The sequence below is a fragment of the Portunus trituberculatus genome, chromosome 40, assembly GCF_017591435.1.
Source record: "Portunus trituberculatus isolate SZX2019 chromosome 40, ASM1759143v1, whole genome shotgun sequence".
NCBI classification, from domain to species: domain Eukaryota; kingdom Metazoa; phylum Arthropoda; class Malacostraca; order Decapoda; family Portunidae; genus Portunus; species Portunus trituberculatus.
Window position 1 is genome coordinate 17178742 of NC_059294.1, and position 25000 is coordinate 17203741.

Below are 25000 nucleotides of genomic sequence, written 5' to 3' on the forward strand. Positions count from 1 at the left end.
TATGTCATGTTGGATAGTATTACAAAGTCCTGGAAGGTCACCTGTGATTTCTGAAAAGTCTAGCAATAACTTTTTAAGATCAGACTGTTGTGAAGGTGTTAAGGAAAGAAACACCTCATCAAGGTTGGACATGATTTGGCTGTTTGAGGGGCGTCCTTTAGGTGACGAGAAGAGGAATTCGATGTCGGACTCTTCCTCGGGGGGCACAGGACCAGACTCCTTCCCTACCAGACATACAGGTACAGTGCGAGACAAGTCGTCCTCTGGTTCTCTGGAGTGGTAAGGTTTCATTAGATTAATATGAACTAGTTGGGAATCCTTACGACGGTCAGGAGTGTGGACCACATAATTTAATGGACTTAGTTTTGAGCCACAACATAAGGTCCCATGAACTTACTGTGAAGAGCATTGCCTGGAGTGGGAGAAAAAGTAAAACCTTGTCTCCTGGTTTGAAACTTCTCATGACAGATTTGGGAAGAGAATTCTGTTGCATTTTAGTTTGAGATTTGAGGAAGTTTGATTTAGCAAAGATCTGACTTCACTGATTTTATTCTTAAGGTTACTGATGTAGTCAGACACACTGGGGCTTGAAGGAGTATTTTGAGTAAACCATTGATCCTTTAATATTTTGAGAGGCCCCTGATCTGTCTACCATAGAGTAATTCAAAGGGAGTAACCTAAAGAATCTTGAGGAGATTCTCTTAAAGCGAAGAGAAGGAAAGAGATACTTTCATCCCAGTCTCCTTGATGCTCCAAGCAATACTTCTTCATCATGGATTTTAATGTTTGGTGAAACCGCTCCAGACAGCCTTGGGATTGGGGTGGTAAGCCGAGGAGGTTACATGGTCGATGTTTAGCTCATTCACTATCTGTTGGAAAAAATTGCTAGTGAAATTGCTACCCTTGTCAGACTGAATTTGTTTTGGAATTCCTACCGAGGTGAAAAAATGTATTAGATGTTTTACAATGGTCTTTGATGTGATGTTCTTAAGAGGAATGCTTCAGGGTACCTGGTAGTGGGATCCATGAGGGTTAACAAATACTGATTCCCTCGTTTGGTTTTGGGTAAGGGCCCTACGCAGTCTAGAATGATCTTTTCGAAGGGCTCCGTCTGAACTGGAATAGGCGTCAGAGGAGCTGGCACAAGGCGTTCGTTAGGCTTACCCACAATTTGACATATGTGACATGTTTTTACATAGTGTGACACATCCTTTTTCATTCCTGGCCAAAAAAATGTTGAAGAGCCTTCTTGTAGGTTTTTTGGATGCCTAGATGACCTGACAATCCATCATGAGCTAGTTCTATAATGGCTGGTCTTACAGACAAGGGATGACAACTTGATGTGTTTCTGACCAGGTGTCTAGTTGTTTCAGTTCAGGAGGTCTGTAGGCACGCATCAGGACTCCTTCCTGATAATAAAAACAAGGCAATTTAGACATATCCTTTGTCTCACTGGCAACATGTCTGATCTTAGCCAAAGTGAGATCCTGTTCCTGAGCATTAATCAAATTCTCCTTTGAAATGATGTTATTGTACAAGTTGTCAGTAGAGGCAATCATTGGTGGAGGAGGTGGTGAAAGGGCAGGGGACTTGGACTGAGACCTGGTGACTGCACACACTGGGAAGAAGTGAGGATGAGGGAGAATCAAGAACAATTAAGTTTGGAACAGCCAAGTTACCCGCAAGATCATTACCCAGTACAAGATGTACCCCGGTACTGGCAGTTCACCAGGTTTAATGGCTACCTCAACCTCTCCTGAAATGAAAGGGCACTGTAAGCTAATATTAGCCAAGGGATAGGAGAGCTGTGATTCGAGACCTGTAAGGATCACCTTCTCCCCAGTGAAAGCCTGTTTGATGTTAGGGATGACATCTTCCCTTAAGATGGATTGGGCAGCACCTGTATCACGCAGAACCTTGACATTTATTGCCTTGTCTTTACCATCAGTCAGGGACACTTTACCTTGATACATGTACGAGTCATAAAGTTCTAGAGGAGAGTTGACAGGGTTAGCTAGGGCCACTGGTTTCTTGTTCTCAAATGTGTTAGGTTTAGGGGCCACAAAAGAAAGTTGACGTTGAGAGGCCTTGCAATTTGGGTGTCTACATTTTTGGATCGTGTGACCTGGTTTCTTACAGTATGTACACCAGGGGAATTATATGCATTTGGCGAGAATCCGGTCGGCTTACCACCGCGCCCCAAAACCTTCCCCAAAGGAGGACCTAACATTAGATAGTGAACCACGACCTCTACTACCCAGGGATCCCATCAACAAAGCAAACGCATCAGCCACTTTAGCGGCAGACATAAGATCACTCTCTCCCGTTCTTCCACATGCCTCAGAATATTAAAGGGTAACTTGTTCTTCCATTCTTCCAGGACCATTAGATTGAGCAACTCCGAAAAGGTGGTAATGTTAAGGGCGGCTAACCATTTCTTAAATTGTCTTAGTTTCTCACTAGCAAATTCAACATAGGTGTGAGACTCTGGTTTCACATACTTTCGAAACTGTTGTCTGTATCCATCAGAAGTGATAGAGTAGGCGTCTAGAATGTTACCTTTGATCTCTTCATATTCTACCTCATCACTAAGGCCGTTGTATATCCTATAAGCTTTTCCTACTAGCTTAGGGACAAGGAGAGACACCCACTGATCCTTGGGCCATTTATTCCTATTAGCAATGCTCTCAAAAGCGCGAAATGACCCGTCAACATCAGATTCATCAAAAGGGGGAACTAGCGGAGCAGCTGTAGCGGGATTAAAGCTTGCTAACTTTTTCTTTATATCTATTTCTTCCCCTCTAAACTTAGCGTCATTTCGTAGGGCTAACTCCTGAATTTCTAACTATTTCTGCCTTTTAAGTTGTAAATGAAATTCTCTCTCTTCTTTTTTTTCCCGTAGTTCTCTCTCTTCTTTTTCTGCCTGTAGTTGCATTTGTTTTTCCTGCAGCCGGTGTAGCCGGTTCAAGTGACTCCCTGTTTCAAAAGACTACCCCCAGTCAGATCAACCTAGGTTCAGACGACTCCCTGTCACTTGAAACTAGTTTCAGACGACTCCTCACCCTTGTACTAGGAAGTAGATCTATGTAATTTTGGACTTTTAAATAGAACAGACACGTTATCTTTGTCTCCTGTCGTCTGGATTATTACATTTCCGATCAAGGGTGTGCTGTTTTGGAAATCTGAGATGACCAAATAAATCTAAACTGCCGATTCACTAGAAAATCAACTTGTATACATTTGTTCATGAATGGAGTTTGCTTTTACATGTGGTACTAGGTCTAGGCTAAGCTAGTCTTAAGCCCCTTACAGCCTCTGCCTCCTAACTGCTTGCATGCTACCTTCCCGCGATCCCCCCCGTTTCCACAGAATGCATACAAGTGACCGAGTGGTCTGACGGTATATTCAGACTCCCTTCCCCTGCTGCCTTCTAGGGTACGCCTTTTTAGGCAAAGGCTAGGAGAAGGAAAACTTCAAATCCAAACTCCCTGCTGCCTTGTAGGGTGTGCCTCTTCAGGCAAAGGCTAGGAGAAGGAAGACTCCAAAATCAAACCAACAAGACCCCAACGACGGAGCTATCCAGCGCCGGCGGAAGAGGGCAGCGCCTGGCGGGCAGGCGACAAGGCGGGCCTTGACACATCAAGAACTCGGCAGCCCTATGCAACCAACATCGGAGAAGCTGCCTGTCTCATCTGTTTTGAGCCGCGGTGGAAACGATGTGGGCCAAGTGTGTGTGCGTGGCCGTCGCGCAGCCACGACCACCCAAAACAATATACTCAGCGACTGGCATTCTGTCGTTTCCCCCACCTCTCTTTATCATCCACCCCAAAGAAAGATAGGAGACGTTTGACTAACGACAGGACCCATTATATATGTATACTCGGACACGAGTGGGAGCCGACGACGACGACTACTTTGAAGGAATTATGTAGAAAAATATGTTATATAACATCATTCCATCTTTATGTATGTAGAATGACAGTGTAGGTATATCTGATATTGCTCTTATGAGCGACAAGGGGACAGCCCTGGTGCTGCCACCTGGTGCCAACCACTAGTTCTGAAAACTCCCCATTGTGGCTTTAGGAAACAAGGGAAACTCCTTCCGTCATTTCTAGACTCGGCTTAGTACAAAGTAAGTTATTAGAATGAATGGAGAAAAAAAAAAACTGCGATGGATGATGGAAGTATTGGCTTCTAAGTAAGGAAGGGAACAAATTAAAGTTACTGTAGTGACCAAGGAGAAGTGGGTTAAGAAAGGTTTCTTTTTTATGCATAGGAAAAATGAGAAAGTTTGGTTTAAAAAAAAAAGGCGTAGAGGAAAAGTTTGTATACTGAAATTACGTAGAGACTTGTATTCATTCCTGTCACACCACCACCACCACCACCACTGCAACAACAACAACAACAAAAACAACAACAGTAACACCAACAACAACTAACAATAACAACACGAGTAATAAGACAACAAAAGCTCGGACCCAACGTGACTACCACTGTGCTGGATCATCTTTTTGTTTGTTCCTCCTCACGACGAGTCTTTGGGACGAGGAGGAGGAGGAGGAGGAGGAGGAGGAGGAGGAGGAGGAGGAGGAGGAGGAGGAGGAGGAGGAGGAGGAGGAGGAGGAGGAGGAGGAGGAGAGAGAGAGAGAGAGAGAGAGAGAGAGAGAGAGAGAGAGAGAAAGCGTGTGTGTGTGTGTGTGTGTGTGTGTGTGTGTGTGTGTGTGTGTGTGTGTCACCTGGACGGTATACGAGTGTCACGAGGCATTCAGTTTCCCTTCCCCTTTCCCTCTTTTCTCTTTCTATCCTTCCTCCACTGCTCTTCCTCTCTCCCTTTTCCCCTTTCTTTACGCCCGTGGGAGGTAGGATCGGCTTAAAGGCGTGCTGGGGAGGCCCTCGTCACTGGATAAAAGAAGGGATTACAATGTGTGTACAAGTAAAGATGCCAGGCTGTTGCAGTGTGCCAGTGTCTTCCGGAACAGTGAGTTGGTGTTGTCGTCTTCCTCGTCCTCGTCCTCAGCGTCGTCAGAAAAGTTGAGATTTCGTTTTTTTTTTTTTTATTATTATTTTTTTTGTTGGTTGGTTGTTTCGTTTTTTCCTTTTCTTTTTTCATTCTCGCCTTTTTTCTCTATTGTTTTTTTCCTTCACCTTTTTCGTCTTTACATTTTTTCACTTCCTTCTCCTTCCTCTTTTTTACCTTTTCTTCGCCTTTTTCCCTATTTTTCCTCTTTTTCTTTCTCTCACCCTTCTTTCCACCTCTTTCTAATCCTCACCCTTGTCGTTCTAATTCTCATCCTTGTCGTTCTTCCCTACCACTACCACCACCACCATCTCCTCATTATCGTCATCATTGTAAGTCTTTCACTCTACCAGTCTCATTCAACACAATGTTCTTATCTATGCAGCGTTCATCACTTGTTCCTCTTGTTCTGTACGTTCCTGTCATGGCCTCTCCCTGGTTTCCCATGGTAATGCAATGGCCTGCTGGTCTATCATCTAATCTCTCCTTCGCGTATACTTTGACTTTCTGGTAGAAGTTTTATAGGGATATGCAGTGTAGTGAGTATTTTTAGTCTATTCCTTCACGTATTTCAGAAATGAGCGTTTTTTTTCTCGTCTTATTGTGGATTCTGTTCCTTGGGAAGCTGTGATGAGTGGGTTGGTTGGGGTAATTGTGAGGTGTTATGTTCCGTTTCTTAACCCCTTACGAATTTCTACCTTGAGTTTTGATTACGACTAGACGATTTTTTCTAGATTAAGAAGGGTCTGTGGAAGTAAGAAAGTTAATGACCAGAATCTTCACTATTCTAATCCCCACAAGTTTCTGAAGTTCTATAAAATCACCAAATAGTAACTAGGATGAAAATTAAAATGTGTCATGGCACTGAAAAGGTTAATGTGGATATTTTTCTCCAGAGTGGCTGTAACGAGTGAACGAGTGGTGGTAGTGATATTTCTTCCTCCTCCTGTTGTGGGTTACCTTTCCCTCACGGGGTGGTATGATGGATTGACTGATGGTAATAGGTAGCAATTTTTTGTGCTTCATGGTTTATACACATTCTATATCCTCTTGACCTCAGTACGATGCAATTGTAGGTCAGACCACTTTTTTTTTGTTACACCTTTAATTATATATATTCGTTGTATTGTGAAAGTGAATAATTGCTTCCATTTAAGGTTTCTTTGGGGAGAACTCTATGAATTCAAGTTCAGAGTATAACTATCGCCCAGACAGTTTGATTGGTTCGTTATGCTGTTTATTATCATCGATTTATATTGAAAGCTTGTGAAGAATGGTTTCTATAAGAGATTTTTGGAATTAGATGATATTAACTTCAAAACAGCATATGCAAAGCCGATACGCTATTAAAGGTAGTAACTCTGCTTATTATCGATTTGTATCGAACAGAACAGGTCACTCTAGTAAACAATTGTTTTTACGCGTTACTCCAGAAATGTCATTTTGTGAATCTCACAATGTTTTGCTTAATTTTGTTTCTCCAACTGCACAATGGTGCATCAAATATTTTCTCTATTTTTAGTATTGAGTCGTAAAGATGATTAAAATGGATAAAATGGATGCCTAACAATTATTTGTTATTTTAGTACCTCAGCTTGAGTATTTCAACTTCACCAGCATATCGTAATCATTCTTCAGAACGTTCTTCGTGGCAGTTGTGAAGTTAAGTATTGACACGCCATGAGTCATCCTAACTCTAGGGACTGTTCACTGCAGGAAATAGTGCCATTACGAGCATTCCTCTGTGCTTCAGTGGGTGTGCTAGTTGGATTCTGTGGGTCAGAGTTCGCAGATGCCTTAGTCACTAGTGGAGAACTGAGTAGCTCCTAGGTTCTGCGCGGACGGTCGATGGTAATAATAATAATAATAATAATAATAATAATAATAATAATAATAATAATAAATACTTTATTTAGTCAATTTGTAATGATACATACAAATTGAAACCCTTTGTGGATCATGATCATTCAAAGTTACGGTTACAACACACATACAGTACAACACAATAAAATATCTGTGACAAGGTAAGGTCCAAGACTAAAACTATATACACTACACTATTTTAAAAACACCACTGTAAATTTATCATGCATCAGAATCGAAATCACAATGGAAGCAATAACTTTACCTTTTTGCATGGACAGAATTATACAATTTAATGCTAACTGGTACAAATGAATTTTTATATCTAGATGTTTTCTGTGAAGGCAAACCCAATCTTTTTCCAGATCTTAAGAACACGTAGTTATCATTGAGAGGATGGGTATTGTCGATCATTATTTTCCTAGTTGAAAACAATACATTTCTAGAATATAGGTCATCTAGTGTTGTTACCTTTACACCGAATTTACCAGCAATTCTCACAACCTTTTTGAATTTCTTGTTTTTTACAGTTAAGCACCCATACAGCGTTGTTAAACCAAAACAGAGTTGACTCAATAACAGACTTATAGAACATAGCAAGAATAGTGTTTTCAACTTTTAGATTTCTTAAAATTCTCAGAAAGTAAATTATCTGCATACATTTGCCATACACCTTTTTTTGTGTTTACATCACCAGTTATTTTATCATCAATTTGCACCCCCTAAATATTTACAATCATGTACAATTTCTACCTGTTCCTCTTTAATTACAAGATTTTGAGTACACCTCTCCCTCGTACGAAAATCGATTAACATTTCCTTTGTCTTTTTGGTATATACCTTCGCTAATTCCCTTTACTTGGCGCTGTGTTGACGCCTTTATTTTCTGCTTCCATTGTTTGTGCCTGGTTTGAGTCCTCAGTCATTGGTGAACTGCGTATAGCTTTCAAAACCAGCTTGGAGGATCGATGGTAGATGCCCTGGCTAATCCCCCTCTTCCCTGCCTCTGTGTTGGCGCTATTATTTTCTGTTTCTTTTGTTACACGCATCTCTGACTCCGCTTCCTTTATACGGACGTCGTTGCCTGGGGGCCGCAGCGTGAAGGTCAAAGTTCCAGTTTTTTCGAGTTGGTGATGTTCGCTGCGCTATCTCGTGTCTTCCTGACGCCTGAGCTGCTAAAGATTGGGATTCTGAGACATCCACGTGCTAGTTCTTTGGAGGCATGAGTGTTGTATAGTGGTAGTCTTTTGTTTACCTATGTTTCTTATATTCTTGAATATTTTACTCGGAGCCGGTTGAGAAACGTCACTCGCGTGACGGCTGAAGATTGTGTGAGTATCAGGAAATGAAGTAAGCACATTGAAATACGATTTGTTGTAGTGATATGGAATTGCAAAGTAAAATTAACTTTTGTCTCAACAGGTTTTGTTTAACTGAAATAGGAATACAGTTTTTACTTTCACTCACAGGTTTCAGACTCCCCCGGATTTCCCTTCCCTCTCCGAACAGCTACGCTTGGTATCAATCTTCCTGTCCCTCCATTCCATCGTGCCCCCACATTGGGGACGTGTATCATTTGCAGCCGCCGAGCACAATGCTTTGTCTCGCTTCCGGACAGGCAGCTGGCGTGTGTTCCCGGGTGGCGCTACACAAGGGTGACGGGGCGTGAGTATGCCTCTGCTTTCTGCTCTCTATCAGCGTGAGTGTCTGGCACACGGCTCCTCTCTTTCGCAGATAAACGCAGGTGTTATATTTATCCTTATTTTGTTTAAGTTTCTGCATAAAATAAGCATTGCGAGTTGTATACTGTAGGTTGATCACAAGTTTACGTTTACGAAGTTTATATGTATAATAGCTAATTGGCCAGTGCTTATAATGAAACCAAGTGCATGCAAGTATTTCTCACGCATTGGAGATTACAGAAATTGTTATACAAAGAACTGATTAACAACTGCAGTCCATATTTTCCCATAAGTAGCAAACACAAATGAAAAACTCTAATAAGGCAGAAGAAAAGCACAGTATAAAACTTATCAAATTGTAAGTAAAACAAAGACGAAAACAGTGATGCATACGTATTTACACTCAACATACAGTATGTATAGTGCCATCTCAATTATTCAATGTTCCTTTTTATAGAATACATCAGTCACTTCAAGATTAGCAGAAGCAGCAGGCAAGACAGAGAGAGGTTCCAGGTGATACTCCCGCCAGGCAGTGTTTATTTGGAGGTGACGCGACATTAATGAACGCTCAAGGGAAATGGGAAGCTGGATGCGAGAGATTAGACGGAAACGCATTCCAGGTAAATTGTTTAAAGGTACTTTTAATTCGTTATCCGAGTCCGTTATTTCTGTTGGGGCAAGTTGAAGTGACTGTCTAGAGCTGGAATGTGAGAGAGAGAGAGAGAGAGAGAGAGAGAGAGAGAGAGAGAGAGAGAGAGAGAGATTGAAAGCACACTCCAGTGAGGCCACAAAAGAAGGAAGAGTGCGAGGAACTGGAAGAAAGGAGGAGGAGGAAGATGAAGGTGAAGATGAAGATGAAGATGAAGAAGAGGAAGGAGAAGAAGAGGAAGAAGAAGAAGAGGAAGAAGAAAAAGAAGAAAAAAGAAGAAGGTGGTGGTGAAGAAGAAGAAGAAGAAGAAGAAGAAGGTGAAGAAGATGAAGAAGATGAAGAAGAAGATGAAGATGAAGATGAAGATGAAGAAGATGAAGAAGATGATCTGAAGAAGAAGATGATGAAGATGAAGATGATGAAGATGAAGATAATGAAGATGAAGATGAAGATGAAAATGATGAAGAAAAAGATGAAGATGATGAAAAAGAGGAGGAGGAGGAACAGGAGGAGGAGGAGGAACAGGAGGAGGAGGAGGAGGAGGAGGAGGAGGAGGAGGAGGAGGAGGAGGAAGAAGAAAAGCAGGAGGAGGAGGAGGAGGAGGAGGAGGAGGAGGAGGAGGAGGAGGAGGAGGAGGAGGAGGAGGAGTATACCAATACTGAGAAATCGCTAGAGAAAGAGAAAGAGGGAGAGAAAGTTGAAAGCAGGAAGTAAAATAACTATTCCGATAAATGGATCAGGATTTGAACGAAGCTTTTTCAAGGTCGCCAACATTCACTACAGGATTTTATTTGCCCCCCTTTTTCGAATCTCTGCCATTACGGAGGCGAGGCGACACTCAGGAGAAGGACGGGAGTGTGTGGGCTGGCGGGTTTGAGAGAGCCAGAGACACAGTAGGTCATACGAGAAAATTTGCCACAGAAAAAAAAAAAAAAGGAAATAGGTCTGAAGTTTCTTAAGGATCTGAAGCCAATAATGCCATTGCTCTCTTCTACGGACTTCGGGACCCGTAATTCCAAAGACTGCTGAAATGGACGAGCCAGGCACTCCAAGCTGAAGGGCTAACAGCTTAGTTAAGGGATGAACTCCTAGGGACAGATTGACTGACATAAATTTAGTAAGCTAAATATTGTTTTCTTCTGCGATTTGTGTTTTTCTTTGTCTTAAACTAACAAACTATAAGTAAAGAAGGACAATTTACGTCTTTTCTATTTGTGTCGTGGTTTTAATTAATCTAGTTTTAAATTTTGACATTAAAGGATTGATATTCTAAGGGATTTTTTATTTATTTATTTTTATTTTATTTTCGTATTTGTTAGACTATGTATGGTTTAGAAATATGTACATTCTCTCTCTCTCTCTCTCTCTCTCTCTCTCTCTCTCTCTCTCTCTCTCTCTCTCTCTCTCTCTTCTCTGTCTGTTTCTTTCTTTCTTTCTTTCTTTCTTTCTTTCTTTCTGTTCTTTCTTTCTTTCTTTCTTTCTTTCTTTCTTTCTTTCTTTCTTTCTTTCTTTCTTTCTTTCTTTCTTTCTTTCTTTCTTTCTTTCTTTCTTTCTTTCTTTCTTTCTTTCTTTCTTTCTTTCTTTCTTTCTTTCTTTCTTTCTTTCTTTCTTTCTTTCTTTCTTTCTTTCTTTCTTTCTTTCTTTCTTTCTTTCTTTCTTTCTTTCTTTCTTTCTTTCTTTCTTTCTTTCTTTCTTTCTTTCTTTCTTTCTTTCTTTCTTTCTTTCTTTCTTTCTTTCTTTCTTTCTTTCTTTCTTTCTTTCTTTCTTTCTTTCTTTCTTTCTTTCTTTCTTTCTTTCTTTCTTTCTTTCTTTCTTTCTTTCTTTCTTTCTTTCTTTCTTTCTTTCTTTCTTTCTTTCTTTCTTTCTTTCTTTCTTTCTTTCTTTCTTTCTTTCTTTCTTTCTTTCTTTCTTTCTTTCTTTCTTTCTTTCTTTCTTTCTTTCTTTCTTTCTTTCTTTCTTTCTTTCTTTCTTTCTTTCTTTCTTTCTTTCTTTCTTTCTTTCTTTCTTTCTTTCTTTCTTTCTTTCTTTCTTTCTTTCTTTCTTTCTTTCTTTCTTTCTTTCTCTTTCTTTCTTTCTTTCTTTCTTTCTTTCTTTCTTTCTTTCTTTCTTTCTCTTTCTTTCTTTCTTTCTTTCTTTCTTTCTTTCTTTCTTTCTTTCTTTCTTTCTTTCTTTCTTTCTTTCTTTCTTTCTTTCTTTCTCTTTCTTTCTTCTTTCTTTCCTCCTCTTTCTTTCTTCCTTTCCTCCTTTCTTTCTTTCTTTCTTTCCTCCTTCTTTCTTTCTTCCTTCTTTCTTTCCTCCTTTCTTTCCTCCTCTTTCTTTCTCTTTCTTTCTTTCTTTCTTTCTTTCTTTCTTTCTCTTTCTTTCTTTCTTTCCTTCTTTCTTTCTTTCTCTTTCTTTCTTTCTTTCTTTCTTTCTTTCTTTCTTTCCTCTTTCTTTCTCTTTCTTTCTTTCTTTCTTTCTTTCTTTCTTTCTTTCTTTCTTTCTTTCTTCTCTTTCTTTCTTTCTTTCTTTCTAGTTCTGGAGAGCAGCGGGCGCGACACGACAACTCTGCTTCTTGTCTTGGTGGTGGAAAATTGTTGTACGACTTTTTTCCGAAGCATGCAAGTCTCCGATCACGTGACATCAGACAGACACGAACCAGGATGCAAATAGACCGATGGGATGAGCTGCGGAGGATGTAAAGAAAAGCAAACATGGGCCACTGCTCTGCTTCACACTTCACACACACACACACACACACACACACACACACACACACACACACACACACACACACACACACACACACACACACACACACACACACACAGCCTTCTTGATTAATTGCTGAGTTTGCAAAGCCATGGTTCAAGTTACAACAGATTGTTTACCGCCATTTAGCTAACTTGTAACGTCTTCCTCCTCTTGCTTTGGTGGACAAACAGACAGGCGACTGGTGAGGGTATCCTGTGATCCCTTTGGTGTCACTGTTGACTCTACCCCCACCAAAGCTGAGGATACGGAGATGAACGCCGTGGCAGAAGTCAGGATGGCTAATTCAAATCTTAGCTATATGTATCAGTCTATGTACAGTATATACACGTGTAAGATTAAATGTGTGTGTGTGTGTGTGTGTGTGTGTGTGTGTGTGTGTGTGTGTGTGTGTGTGTGTGTGTGTGTGTGTGTGTGTGTGTGTGTGTGTCTAATTCACTGTTTGATCTGCTGCAGTCTATGACGAGACAGCCAGACGTTACCCTACGGAACGAGCTCAGAGCTCATTATTTCCGATCTTGGGATAGGTCTGAGACCAGGCACACAACACACACCGGGACAACAAGGTCACAACTCCTCGATTTACATCCCGTACCTACTCACTGCTAGGTGAACAGGGGCTACACGTGAAAGGAGACACACCCAAATATGAATATGAATATGAAAGTAGAGCATACAGAAAACCCTTTATTTCACTGCCACAATCTGTGTATGTGTGTGTGTGTGTGTGTGTGTGTGTGTGTGTGTGTGTGTGTGTGTGTGTGTTAAAGCAGCATATTCATACCTCTGTTTAGTATACGTAATTTAACATTTAACATATCCTCTTCAGTACTGGGACGCATTTTTACCTTGTGTTTTGGATATGATTAGACAATTTTATTAAGATTAGAAAGGGTCTATGGAAGTCAGAAGATTAATGGCCAGAGTCTTCACTATTTTAATCTCTAAATAAGTTTCTGAAGCTGTATAAAATCACAAAATAGTAAGCAGAATGAATATGGTAATGTGTCACGGTACTGAAGAGGTTCGTAAAAAATTATAACCTATAGGCTATCATGTACACATTAGTCTCCATTAGCTCTTACCTTCCTTTTGATGTCTAGACATGTTTGTTAGTCGCTATTTTTCAACTCGGTGATGATTAATGCTTAATGAGAGTCAGAGTAAGGTTAAGAAAAGTCTCAAGCCATCCCGGTGTGACTAACAAATTATCCAGCTATTCCCCGAGCTAGCCTCCCACTGCGTTAGATGAATGCCTGGAGGGAGTGACGCTGACACTACACAGACAAATGTTTGGCTCTGATGAATTTTTTTTTTTTTTGGCTCGTTTGATGTTCCATGTTGTGTGTGAGTGACACAATACGGTATGGCTTTCGGCCTTGTCCCTCACGTCATTAACACCGTACAAAGTTAGTGCAGCGAGCTAATCCATCACGAGCTCTGTCACCTCACCAATAGTCGTGAAGTAAAGCATTAATTGTGTAATGTAATAATGTATAGTGGAATTCCATCTAAAAACAAAGAATGCGAATGTATATATATATATATATATATATATATATATATATATATATATATATATATATATATATATATATATATATATATATATATATATATATATATATATATATATATATATATATATATATATATATATATATATATATATATATATTTATTTATTTATTTATTTATTTATTTATATACAAAAAAAGAAAAAAAGAAACATGGGAAAATAAAAATAAAGTCCATTATGCATACACGTTGCACCCTGTATGAAACATGCCTACCTCACCATCCTTACTTGAACATAAAAAAAAAAAAGAGAAACTGCAAGAACCCTTCTCGCTTACACATGGCAGTCAAGAGTACAACGTATCGCTTCCTTGTCACCAATAAACCATAAGAATATTAGAAATCAAGGAATCTCTTAAGAAAACCAAATATTTATTAATCCTTGATTTCTTTGTCAGGTTTTCATCTCTGTTTAATCTTTGATGCCCCAAGCAGAAGATATGACAAAACAGTAATCTTTCCCAGTCGAAAAAAATCATAAGAAACTAGGAGACAGGAAGCCAACTCGTCCTTCCTTCTATTTCAGAAAGGTTTTAGCGGCCCGGGGTAGGAATGAGTCAGTATAAAGTATGCTATGTTTGCCTGGTTGTGTTAGTTTGAGACTTGGCTTAGTATGATTCATCTTGATCGGGATGTTCTTGGATATGACTGTAATTTTGAATTTTCCATAACTGAATTCGTCATCTTTTTACTCTAAACCTTTCTTTTTGATGTGTTGCGGCGTGGCACAAAGGAGAATATTCTTTCCCATAGAATTAATGAAGGAAATACAGTTGAACAACACAGACTGATAATCATGGTGGTGGTGGTGGTGCTGCTGCTGCTGCTGCTGGTAATGGTGAGAAGGATGATGATAATGATGGGAACGAAGACGATAATAATGAAGATGATAGTAGTTGGCTGATAAAGATGGTGATGACAAAGATGACGACTTGATGATACTTTGTTCATTGCGACACCATTACTTCAACACATTCAGGACACTTCTTCAAATTTTGGATAACTTACTTGGCTTTTTTCTTTAGTTACTTACAACTGAGTGTGCCTTCTCTCTTTTTACTTCCATCTTGTTGACTCTCACATAAAAACCACTGTACCTCAATATTCATACTATTAAATACCTGCATCTTACCTCTGTCAAGTGCAGTATTATAATGCAATCCAATAAAGAAAGCTCCCTACGATCAAACATCAGCCTAACTTGACCCAGATAAGAGGAGGAAATGACCCTATCTGCCAGGCGTCACACCCTTCACTCCCAGGCCACGAAAACTTCCCTCATTGCTCACACTAACCTAAACTAAAGCCCAGCCCAACTTTCCCCAGCCCAGTCCAGTCAAAGAAGGTGATTGGGTGAAAGGAATATATGGAAAGGGAACCAAAGGAAAGCTAGATCATTAAGCTGAGAAAAAGGGAAAGAATTGAATCATGAAGCGGAGAAAAAGGGAAAGGGAAAATTTTTAAAAACTTTATAGAACATTTACCAGGAACTTTTCTTTCAGACAAACACTTTGAAATATCTTATTATTTATTAAATCTCATTGTTTATTACTATATTTATTTCTTTATTTACTTTTTTGTTTATTCAATTTGTTAAATTCTGTAATAATTTTGCCGTTTATTTTTTCTGTTCTACCATCTATTAATTTATTTTCTACGCAATTTTTTTTTTTTTCAAAGCCTCTTTCTTTCCTGGGTTTTTGTGACCTCCACAAAACTGGCCAGGTCTCGCGTCCCCAAACACGCTGCAGGCATTTACTTGATTACGGAGTGCACCGAGACAAGCTTACCTTCATGCACCTTGGTCTGCTTGCATAGATGCCTCGTGCCTCGTGTGTTTACTTCCCTTCCCTGAGAGTCTTAGCGACGTACTAAACACTGTACCAGTATAAGAGACAGGAAGTGTTGAGCCGGGAGGAAGATGGAAGTTGAGAGTGTTAACTCATAAAGGTCTTGTCATGATGCGCCTTCCCAACCTGCCTTCGAGACATGTGACCCATAAACACGGGAAGATAAAGTCTGCGCGTGCGAGAGAGAGAGAGAGAGAGAGAGAGAGAGAGAGAGAGAGAGAGAGAGAGAGAGAGAGAGAGAGAGAGAGAGAGAGAGAGAGAGAGAGAATCTGTGTGTGTGTGTGTGTGTGTGTGTGTGTGTGTGTGTGTTGTATCATCTAGTTATTGGTGCCATTGTCATCCTCCTCCTCCTCCTCCTCCTCCTCCTCCTCCTCCTCCTCCTCCTCCTCCTCCTCCTCCTCCTCCTCCTCCTCCTCCTCCTCCTCCTCCTCCTCCTCCTCCTCCTCCTCCTCCTCCTCCTCCTCCTGCTCGTCGTCGTCGCCGTCATAATCCCAGTTCTCGACATGCGCAGCATCTGCCTCGTCAGATCAAAGGCAAAGGCAAATAAGTCTTCAATTATGTAACTTTCTCGTGTGTAAATTACTTCCTGATACTTTTAATAGTCTTGCAAATCCGAGCCTTGGAGGACGCGTGGCCCTTAAAGCCATTGGTCTTTCTCCCCTCTGTCCCACTTAGCTCCTCTTACCTTGATTCCTGCTGGCTACCTTCTATTTTTCTTATGGTAACGCAGAGGGTGATGCTACTGATATTGCTTTTTTTTATGCTATTTAGATATTTTTTTTCTATGATGTAGTTGTGATATCCTGTGTTGTTTATGTATTTTGCTTTTTTTTTCTGTATCTATAGTTCTCAACTCGAAAATATATATGACTTATCTTTGACCTATATATTTTTTTTTTTCATTTTTATCTTATATGTAATATTTGAGTGATTTTTTTTTTCCATATTCGTACAAAAACACAATAAAAAGGAAGGGAAGAAAACCAGAAAAAAACATGGACAACACGTAATTATTTATTTGTACCGTCGATATAAAATAATTTGTACTGCCGATATAAATCATATGTCGAAGTTTGATCTGTATTATTTACTTCAGTTACGTCTTTTATCATTAACTACCATTCTCTCTCTCTCTCTCTCTCTCTCTCTCTCTCTCTCTCTCTCTCTCTCTCTCTCTCTCTCTCTCTCTCTCTCTCTCTCTCTCTCTCTCTCTCTCTCTCTCTCTCTCTCTCTCTCTCAATATCTATATAATTTGAGTATTTAGGGTTATGAAAGTAACTTTTTCAGTTCTTTATTACATTCCTTCAAAATTAGAATAAAAGACGAAAAGAGAGGAGAAAAGTGATATGTATGATTTACCAACGTAAAATTGTATGTGTGTGTGTGTGTGAATTGAACAGTTGGTTTAAAATTTCAGAGGTTTCTTCTGATATGCCTTTATTTTTATTCTATTTGATTTCTTTTTATTGAATTTCAGGGAATGATGGAAAAAAGAGAGAACAAAAATTGACGCTCACATTTAGTTTTGTGGCGAGAAAATGGAAAGTGATTGGCGTTTTTCGTTTTACATTCCTTTATTCATTTATTCATTTTTTTTATATCTTTTGGTCATGGGGCGGGATGAATTTGTTTTAAAGAAATTAAGAATCTCTCTCTCTCTCTCTCTCTCTCTCTCTCTCTCTCTCTCTCTCTCTCTCTCTCTCTCTCTCTCTCTCTCTCTCTCTCTCTCTCTCTCTCTCTCTCTCTCTCTCTCTCTCTCTCTCTCTCTCTCTCTCTCTGTCCTGAAGTGTGTCAGTGGAGGATTATTTGCCGCAAAATAAAAAGGGAAAAAAAAAAATCCATGGTTCTTCGTCCAGTCTTTGTTTGCTTGTGCCATTGTTCCTCCATGGCTCTTGAGGAGGAGGAAGAGGAGGAAGAGGAAGGGGGAGGAGCAACAATAGCATGATCAGGAGGAGGAGGAGGAGGAGGAGGAGGAGGAGGAGGAGGAGGAGGAGGAGGAGGAGGAGGAGGAGCAGCAGCAGCAGCAGCAGCAGCAGCAGCAGGAAGAGCAGGGAGGGGAGAAAGAAGAGCAGCTTCAGCAGCAGCAGCAGCAGCAGGTAAGAGAAAAGCAGCCAAGCAGAAAGCATTAAAAGAGTGAAGGAAAGTTTAAAGAGGTTGAGAAAGATGTTTTAAAAAGAGAGAGAGAGAGAGAGAGAGAGAGAGAGAGAGAGAGAGAGAGAGAGAGAGAGAGAGAGAGAGAGAGAGAGAGAGAGAGACAGAGAGAGAGAGAAAGAAACGTGGTCAGAGGAACAGATATTGACTATAGAGTACAAGAAAAAGAAATATCGACCGTTATTTATCTTTGCCCTTTGTGCCAAGTTACTCGTGTCTCTAGAGAGCGTCAGCATACATGGAAGGTTTGCCTAATGGAAGCTGGCAGAGCCCATTCTGTAGCTCCTTCCCTTTTCTCTCTCCCATCTACTGTTTCCCCGTGAACCTCGTCTTTCCTTCTAGTGGCTCCGCCTCTCTTCCCATCGGTGGTTACCTAGTGCTTTATTTTTTTTCTTTTTCCATTAGAGTAACAGCTTCCATGTTGAATGTTTGACTTTTTCGTGTCTGTTGTACGTGTGTTTTTATGTTAAAGGGTTAGTAGTCTAGGGCAGCGATACGTTATGTAAAGAAGATCCATCGAAGGTGCCAGTCCTTATAGATAATAAAGTTTTTTTCGTGTCAGTAAAAATGAGAATCGTCTAGAAATTTTGCTTGTGTTGATGGTGATGGTGTTGCTTTTTCTGCTGCGTCTGTATTTTTGTGTCGGTCGGGCAAAGTAAAAATAAAAAAAATAAAAAAAACTTAGTAATAAAAAACAATAAGAGTAGAATGGTTGAAAGAGAATTGGTTTGTTTCTTTTCGGTAGGGGAAGATTTGAATTAAGCTGGCCAGTGGTACAATAAAAAAAGCTTGGCGCCCCTCCCCCAACCCTCCCCCCAAAAAAAATAGACTGAAAGGTATTTGCCAGTTTATTTTTGGAAACATTTTGTTACTCCTCTTTCAGAACATACCGCATTAAGAGAACACAACAGGACTAGGCAGGGAGTACCAAAGCTTACCAGTGAAAGAAACGACGAGTAGAAATAAAATCCACCAGCAGAGTAGGAAGTAAGTTTCCTGTACTCTTGACACTCATGGCGGGCGAGTCAGTCGAAGGAAGGGAGGAAAACGTTCCACTGATCTAGCTTGTTATGAGGTTTCTTTAAAGATATAAGGCAGAGAAACAGGAAGCCATTATGGTGGACTCATGAGATAGGTAGCCAGATCAGAGAGAAGAAGAGGGCATACAGAGAGTTGCAGAAAAGTGGGGAAGATGTAGATTTGATTAGGTACAGACAGGTCAGAGATGATTTGAGTAAGGTTATAAAAAAAAGTAAAAGGCAGGCAGAGATAAAACTAGCTAGAGCTGGGAGTAAAGATCCCAAAAAATTATATAGTTATTACAAGGTCAGTGATAAAAGAAATAAGGATAGGATTGGACCACTCAGAAAAGATGGTGTAGTAGTGGATCAAAATGAAGACATAGTAGAATTATTGAATGAACAATTTTCTTCAGTATTTACTAGGAAAGAATAGGAAATCCTGTTACAAACAGTGCGACGAGTAGTTTAAGAGCTTTAGAAAATATTGATATAAAACCGGGAATTATTAGGAAATTTATTCTTGAACTAGACGATAGGAAAGCTAGTGGTCCTGATGAGCTACATGCCAGAGTACTTAGGGAGGGTGTAGACAGTATTTCTGAAGCACTTAAGTTAATCTTTGAAAGATCACTTAGGTTTGCTGAGATACCTCAGGACTGGAAGTTAGCTAATGTTACTCCAATATTTAAAAAGGTAGGAAGGATGATGCGAATAATTATAGACCGATCAGTTTAACTAGTATAGTATGTAAGATACTAGAGAAAATCATTAAGGGTAGTATTTGGGAGCATTTAAATGAGAATAGATTAATTAGAGATACCCAACATGGCTTTAGATCAGGGAGGTCCTGTCTTACAAATTTGCTCGATATCTTAGAATATATTACCAAGGAGTTAGATGATGGAAATAGCATAGATGTTATATATCTAGATTTTAGCAAGGCGTTTGATAAGGTACCGCATAGGAGGCTAGTGTACAAATTGAGACTACATGGGATAGGGGGTAGGTTAGTTGATTGGATTAGTGAATGGCTTTCTGATAGGAAACAGAGAGTAGTATTAAATGGGGCAATGTCTGAGTGGAAGGAAGTGGTTAGTGGGGTACCCCAAGGATCAGTGCTAGGACCTCTTCTTTTCTTGGTGTACATTAACGATTTAGATATAGGAATTAGTAGCAAAGTATCAAAGTTTGCAGATGATACTAAGATAGCATGTGCAGTACAGGGTGAAAAGGACAATTACAGAATACAACGAGACCTGGACAGGCTGATAGCATGGGCAGACAGGTGGCAGATGGAGTTTAATTCTAAAAGTGTCAGGTTATGCATTTAGGTAAAGACAACACAAACTTTAACTATGAGATGGAGGGATGTTGGCTAGAGGCAGTAGAGGAAGGAAAGGATTTAGGAGTAGTGATAGACAGGACTATGAAATTTTCAAAGCAATGTTTAGAAGCAAGAAATAGGGCAAATAGGATCCTGGGTTTTATAAATAGAAATGTTAGTTATAAAAGTAAGGAAGTGGTGCGTAGCTTATATAATTCCTATGTTAGGCCCCATTTAGAGTATTGCATACAGGCCTGGTCACCCCACTATAGGCAGGATATCAACATGTTAGAAGCAGTTCAGAGAAGAGCAACTAGGATGATACCAGCATTAAAGCGCCTGGAGTATAGAGATAGATTAAAGGAATTAAACATGTTTTCATTTGAGAGGAGATGTATAAGAGGGATATGATAGAGTTATTTAAAATGTTCTCAGATACAAACTACATAGATGTGAGATCTTTCTTTACCTTAGAGGAGGGAAGTAGGACTAGAAATCATGGCAGGAAGATTAGAAAGCAAGGCTGCAGGTTAGATATAAGAAAATATTTCTTTAGTCATAGGGTGGTAGACTTCTGGAATGCATTGCCAGAGACGGTTGTAAATAGCACTAGTTTGACAATGTTTAAAAACAGATTAGATAAGCACTTAAATTTATTAGATTTATAATTATGTATAGCGCTGCATGATAGTTTTTATAAGAAATTTACTATAGTTAAACAAGACATGATCCCCATGTATGGGGACCACAGATTGTAGAGGAATTCGCTGCAGGACTTAGCCCTGTTAATGGGCCAAATATTTAGAATTAGTATATAATGTATTGTGTACTTGTAAGTGTATCTTTAAGTACTGATGACGAGGTCGCTGTGCGACTGATACAGGATAACCTAGATGGGCCCTGGTGGCCCTTTGTTATCCTATTATTTATGTTATGTTATGTTATATGTTAATTGGTAAGATGTTTTAAAAGGCCCGTGCAGGTAAATGGGCGAGCCTTTTAATGTGTGTAGACTCTGTTCACCTAGCTGTAAATATGTACGGGATGTAATTCGAGGGTTGTAGCCTAGCTGTCCTGGTGTGTGGTTTGGTCTCAGTCCTACCCGAAGATAGTCTGAGCTTTGTGCCCGCTCCGTAGTGGGGAAGGCTTGCTGGGTGACCAGGAGGCAACCGTGAACACACACACACACACACACACACACACACACACACACACACACACACACACACACACACACACGGCCCGGTAGCTCAGTGGTTAGAGCGCTGGCTTCACAAGCCAGATGACCGGGGTTCGATTCCCCGGCCGGGTGGAGATATTTGGGTGTGTCTCCTTTCACGTGTAGCCCCTGTTCACCTAGCAGTGAGTAGGTACGGGATGTAAATCGAGGAGTTGTGACCTTGTTGTCCCGGTGTGTGGTGTGTGCCTGGTCTCAGGCCTATCCCAAGATCGGAAATAATGAGCTCTGAGCTCGTTCCGTAGGGTAACGTCTGGCTGTCTCGTCAGAGACTGCAGCAGATCAAACAGTGAATTACACACACACCGCGTAGTGTAGTGGTTAGCACGCTCGACTCACAATCGAGAGACCCGGGTTCGAGTCCCGGTAAGCGGCGAGGCAAATGGGCAAGCCTCTTAATGTGTAGCCCCTGTTCACCTAGCAGTAAATAGGTACGGGATGTAACTCGAGGGGTTGTGGCCTCGCTTTCCCGGTGTGTGGAGTGTGTTGTGGTCTCAGTCCTACCCGAAAGCCGGTCTATGAGCTCTGAGCTCGCTCCGTAATGGGGAAGACTGGCTGGGTGACCAGTAGACGACCGAGGTGAATTACACTCACTCACTTGCTGTGGCGGTACATATACTAAAATTGGAACGACCCAGAGAAGATTAGCATGGCTCCTGCGCTAGGATGACACATAAAATCGTGAAGCGTTCACACACACACACACACACACACACACACACACACACACACACACACACGGCCCGGTAGCTCAGTGGTTAGAGCGCTGGCTTCACAAGCCAGAGGACCGGGGTTCGATTCCCCGGCCGGGTGGAGATATTTGGGTGTGTCTCCTTTCACGTGTAGCCCCTGTTCATCTAGCAGTGAGTAGGTACGGGATGTAAATCGAGGAGTTGTGACCTTGTTGTCCCGGTGTGTGGTGTGTGCCTGGTCTCAGACCTATCCCAAGATCGGAAATAATGAGCTCTGAGCTCGTTCCGTAGGGTAACGTCTGGCTGTCTCGTCATAGACTGCAGCAGATCAAACAGTGAATTACACACACACACACACACACACACACACACACACACACGTTACCAATTTTACTGCTGTAGTATGTTTTCCAATATCCCTGTAGTGTATATCATTAGTAGGTGTCAGGTGTGGCGCTGTCCATCGTTCAAGTTGTCATATATTTTCGTTCTAATTTTATATCGTAATTTTATCGTGTTTGTTTTTTGAATGATATAAACCATTGTCACAATTTTTAACTCGTTTATTTGCATACTCTTTGTCAGCACGCGCTCAGTATTACTTAATACGGGACAATTGCGTTATACTTGGTAAATATATATATGTACAAGTTTTCCGCACACATCATCACCATCCTGGACGTTGTGCTGTGAGAGAAGACAATGAGTGGGAGGAGATTAATGAGGGCGTGGCGGCTGCCTCGGGGGTTTTATATGATGGCATGAAGAATCACTGGCAAACTTTTCAGAATGGAGAAAGTTAGCTTGTAATGAGCAGGTGATGGAGGTGGAGGAGGCAGGAGATGGTCAGTTATAGTGGAGATTGGTGTGTGGTGCTGGTCACTCCACCTTCAGGGCAGACTATCACAACATCTATACAAATCTAGTAGTTGTTGTTGTGTAGAAGGTTATTTTTACAGGTAAATGAGTTTGGTTTAAGGTAAATAAATAAGATAGATAGAAACAAATAAGATAATTCTGTCTATGGTTCTGCTCTATGATTGTAGATGGTCTTTTCATGAAACTTTATTTTCTGCTATTATTGTGCAGTACTAAAGTAAAAGATAAGAAAATGAAATAAGAATCTTGTCGTGTAACGCCGAAATAATGATACACTGTGATGGGATCCAGACGTTTATGGGTCACGTAAACAGACAGAAGTAGTGGCGGAGGCAGACGGGGAAGGAGAATCGTGGTAGTCTTGAGGCAGAAAAACAGGCTAAGGAAAAAGGAACTATGGAAAAAAAAACACGATGTTAAGTCAGGCAAGGAGACAAACAGAAGCGTGTTCCACAACAGCACAGGACGGAGACGAGGCTGCAGAGAGATAGAAAAAAAAATAATGTGGTGAGATATACGATCAAAAAACCGTATGGAGAGAACGGAGAGTGTGGCGACAAGACATTTCCATCAACGCGCTCCATTCTTTCAGGTGTGGAGGTGTTGTCTTTGTTGCCTGTCATCGCCGTGCAGTTTCTCCCTCCGTCTGTTTTCGTCGATCTGGATTTTTCTTCTTGCTCTTTTTTTATTTTTTTTTTTAACTGTCCCACCTACATGAATGGAGACGGTGAGGTGAGTTGACAGGACAGTCGTCTCTCTCTCTCTCTCTCTCTCTCTCTCTCTCTCTCTCTCTCTCTCTCTCTCTCTCTCTCTCTCTCTCTCTCTCTCCCTCCCCATTTGATTTTTATGCTATGATCAAGTGTATTTTTATCATAATTATTTCTTGTATGTTTTTAACACCAGCCGTGCTAAATGTATATGAAATTACTAAGCTTATACGTAACATTATGGTGCTTTATTCATGCATCACTGGAGTACTTCGTGCAGTTTAAGACAAATTATGGGCAAAAATTCTAGCTCAGTTTAATCTACAAAGTGACCATTGATCTTGGGCAAGAGAGAGAGAGAGAGAGAGAGAGAGAGAGAGAGAGAGAGAGAGAGAATGTTTTTATTATTAATTTTATTTAATCGATATTTCTCTATATCTTTAACGCTTTTCTTCGATTTCATTTGTGTCCATCCTCATTAGTGGAAGAGAAAACAGTCACCGAATAAAGGCAACAGATAGAAGCATGACTAAAAGTAACACCTATCGATACGTAAAACTAAATATATTCCTGTGACCACTTGTTTATTTCGTTCTGTGGCAAATAGAAACAATAACATGTACACTAAAGTTTGGAGGCCAAATAGGTGTTTTTGTTTACATAGCGTTGTGATCAAACAAACAAACCCTTTACTGAAATACAAAAGTGGTTTAAAAAATGTTTAACTTCATTGTTGGTGGATTTTCATATATTATATATTTTTTTTTTTCAATTCAAGCGATGTTATAATACATTTTTCTTTTTACCAAAGCTATTACGTGTCTGTCTGTCTGTCTGTTTGTATTTATGTATGTACGTAAATGTTTGTTTGTTTATATATATATATATATATATATATATATATATATATATATATATATATATATATATATATATATATATATATATATATATATATATATATATATATATATATATATATATATATATATATATATATATATATATATATATATATATATATTTTGTGTTCATCTTTGTCTCCATCACACACACACACACACACACACACACACACACACACACACACACACACACACACACACACACACACACACACACACACACACACACACAGAGAGAGAGAGAGAGAGAGAGAGAGAGAGAGAGAGAGAGAGAGAGAGAGAGAGAGAGAGAGAGAGAGAGAGAGAGAGAGAGAGAGAGAGAGAGATTTTGTGTTCGTGTTTATTTGTCTCCATCACACACACACACACACACACACACACACACACACACACACACACACACACACACACACACACACACACACACACACACACACCGCGTAGTGTAGTGGTTAGCACGCTCGACTCACAATCCAGAGGGTCCGGGTTCAAGTCCCGGAAGCGGCGAAGCAAATGGGCAAGCCTCTTAATGTGTAGCCCCTGTTCACCTAGTAGTAAATAGGTACGGGATGTAACTCGAGGGGTTGTGGCTTCGCTTTCCCGGTGTGTGGAGTGTGTTGTGGTCTCAGTCCTACCCGAAGATCTATGAGCTCTGAGCTCGCTCCGTAATGGTAAAGACTGGCTGGG

General features: G+C 40.3%; 1 protein-coding gene and 1 non-coding gene across 3 annotated transcripts in view; both read left to right on the top strand.

The window, feature by feature from the left end:
* LOC123515956 (alpha-protein kinase 1-like) overlaps positions 1 to 25000 on the top strand; it is a 340039-nt gene that overhangs the window by 51361 nt on the left and 263678 nt on the right. The gene's annotated exons all lie outside the window — the stretch shown is intronic.
* On the top strand, positions 21729 to 21831 carry LOC123516357. The gene has a single exon (XR_006678178.1). It is a non-coding gene; the product is annotated as a U6 spliceosomal RNA (small nuclear RNA).